Below are 3,056 nucleotides of genomic sequence, written 5' to 3'. Positions count from 1 at the left end.
TCCTTTTTCATCATGCTGATGTTTTCTTTTGCTGAGCAGAAACTTTTTAGTTTGATGTAGTCCCATTTGTTCATTATTTCCTTTATTTCCCTTGCTTTAGGAGATTTATTGGCAAAAATATTACTACATGGGATATCTGAAATTTCACTGTCTATGTTTTGCTCTATGATTTTTATGGTGTCACTGCTTACCTTTAAGTCTTTTATCCATCTAGAGTTAATTCTGGTGTATGGTGTAAGCTGGTGTTCTAGTTTCATTTTTTTGGCATGTTTTTGTTCAGTTCTTCCAACACAATTTGTTGAAAAGACAATTTTCACTCCATTTTATGCTTCTTCCCGCTTTGTCTAATATTAGTTGACCATAGAGACCTGGGTTTACTTCTGGACTCTCTATTCTGTTCCATTGATCTATATGTCTGTTCTTATGCCAGTACTAGTCTGTTTTGATTACTGTGGCCTTGTAGTATAGTTTGATATCAAGTATGATGATTCCTTCTACTTTGTTCCCCTTTCTCAAGATTGCCGAGGCTATTCAGGGACTTTTTTTGTTACATATAAATGTTTGAAGTATTTATGCTGGGTCTGTGAAATATGCCATTGGTATTTTAGTAGGGCTTGTATTGAATCTATAATTGTTTTGTGTAGTATGGACATTTTAATGATATTTATATTCTTCCCATCCATGAACATGGTATATGCTTCCATTCATTTGTATCTTCCTTAATTTCTTTCTTCAGTGTTATGTAGTTTTCTGAGTACAGGTCTTTTACCTCTTTGGTTAAGTTTATTCCTAAGTACTTTATTTTTCTTGTTGCTGTAATAAATGGGATTTTTTTTCCTAGTTTCTATCTCTGATATTTTACTGTTGGTGTACAGAAATGCCTTTGACTTCTGAATATTGACTTTGTACCCTGCTATGTTGCCAGATTCATTTATTAGATAGAGTAGTTTTTTGGTGTAGTCTATATGGTTTTCTATGTACACTATCATGTCATCTGCAAATAATGACAGTTTTACTTCCTCCTTTCTATTTTGGATGAATTTTATTTCCTTTTCTTGTCTAATCGCTGTAGCTAGATGTTCCAAAACTATGTTGAATAGAAGTAGAGACAGGAGGCATCCTTGTCTTGTTCCTGATCTTATGGGAAAAGCTTTCGGCATTTACCCAGTGAATATGTTGTTGGTGGCAGGTTTCTTATACATGGCCTTTATTACGTTGAAGTATTCTCCCTTTATTCCCAGTTTGCAGAGCATTTTTATCATAAATGGGTACTGAAATTTATGAAATGATTTTTCAACCTATATTGATATGATCACGTGAGTTTTGTCTTTCATTTTGCTTATGCAGTGTGTTATGTTTATTGATTTGTAAATATTATGCCATCCTTGTATCCTTAGGGTAATTCCCACTTGATCCTGGTGTATGACCTTTTTCATGTGTTGTTGGATCCAATTTACCAATATTTTGTTGAGGATTTTAGCATCTATGTTCATCAGCGATATTGTAGAAAATTGTAATTTTCTTTTTTTGTTGTGTCTTGACCTGGTTTTGGAATCAGGATAATACTGGCCTCGTAGAAAGAGTTTGAGAATCTCTCCTTTTCTTGGATTTTTTTGGGATAGTTTGAGAAGGATAGGAGTTAGTATTTCCCTAAATGTTTGATAAAACACTCCTATGAAGCCATTTGGTCCAAGGCTTTTGTGTGCTGGGAGTTTTTTGATTACTGCTTCAGTTTCATTAGTTGTTATCAGTATATTCAGGCTTTCTATTTCTTCTTGATTCAGTGTTGGAAGATTATATGTTTCCAGAAATTTGTCCATTTCATCCAGTTTGTCAAATTTCTTGTCATATAGTTGTTCATAGTAATTTCTTACAATCCTTTGTACTTCTGTGATTTCTCCTCTTTCATTTCTGATTTTATTTATTTGTGTCCTTTCTCTTTTTTTTTTTTTTCTTGAGCCTGGTTAAAGCTTTGTCAATTATGTTTCTTTTCAAAGAACCAGCTCCTGGTTTTATTGATATTTTGAATTGTTTAGCCTCTATGTCATTTAATTCTGCTCTGATCTTGATTATTTCCTTCCTTCTACTCACTCTGGGCTTTGTTTCTTGTTGTTCCTCTAGTTCTTATATCTTTGGATTAGATGTTTTATTTGAGATTTTTTTCTATCCTTTTTAGGTAGTCCTGTATTGCTATGGAATTCCCTCTCAGGACTGCCTTCACTGTGTCCCATAGGTTTTAGGTTGTGTGTTCATTATCATTTGCTTCTAGAAACTTTTTTTATCTCTTCCTTGATGTCATTGTTAACCCATTCATTATTTAATAGCATGTTAATCATTCTCTGTGAATTTGAATCTTTTGGGTTTTCTTTTCCTTGAGATTGGTTTCCAGTTTCAAGCCATTGTGATCTGAGAAGATGGTTATTATGATTTCAGCTTTCTTGAATTTATTGAGGTCTGTTTTGCATTCTACCATGTGGTCTACCTTTTAAAATGTTCCATGTGCACTTGAAAGGAATGTATATTTTGCTTCTTTGGGGTGAAAGGTTCTATATATATCAATTAAGTCTATTTGATCTAGAGTGCTGTGTTGTTCAATGCCTCAATATTTTTGGTGTTTCTTTGCTTGGAAGATCTGTCCATTGTTGACAATGGGCTATTAAAGTCCCCTACTATGAGTGTGATGCTGTCTATATCTTTTTGAAGTCTTCTATGATTTTCCTTATATATTTGGGTGTTCCTATGTTTGGTGCATATATGTTTATCAGGGTTATATCTTCTTGATGAACTGTTCCCTTAAGTATTATGAAATATTTTTCCTTGTCTCTTTTTATTGGTTTTGTTTTAAATCTGTTTTGTCTGATATAAGTAGTGCTACCTCAGCTTTTTTCATTTCATGTCCATTTGCTTGAAATATTTTTTTCATTCCCTTTACTTTTAGTCCATGTAGATCTTTTGTTCAGAGGTGGGTCATGTTTTCTTATCCATTCAGCTACCTTATGTCTTTTTATTGGAGTATTTAGTCCATTTACATTTAAGGTTATTATTGATAGGTACTT

This window comes from Furipterus horrens, unplaced genomic scaffold, assembly GCF_987537825.1.
Source record: "Furipterus horrens unplaced genomic scaffold, mFurHor1.1.pri manual_scaffold_5, whole genome shotgun sequence".
Taxonomy (NCBI): domain Eukaryota; kingdom Metazoa; phylum Chordata; class Mammalia; order Chiroptera; family Furipteridae; genus Furipterus; species Furipterus horrens.
The sequence above is the reverse complement of the archived record's forward strand: the minus strand, read 5'-3'. Positions refer to the sequence as shown.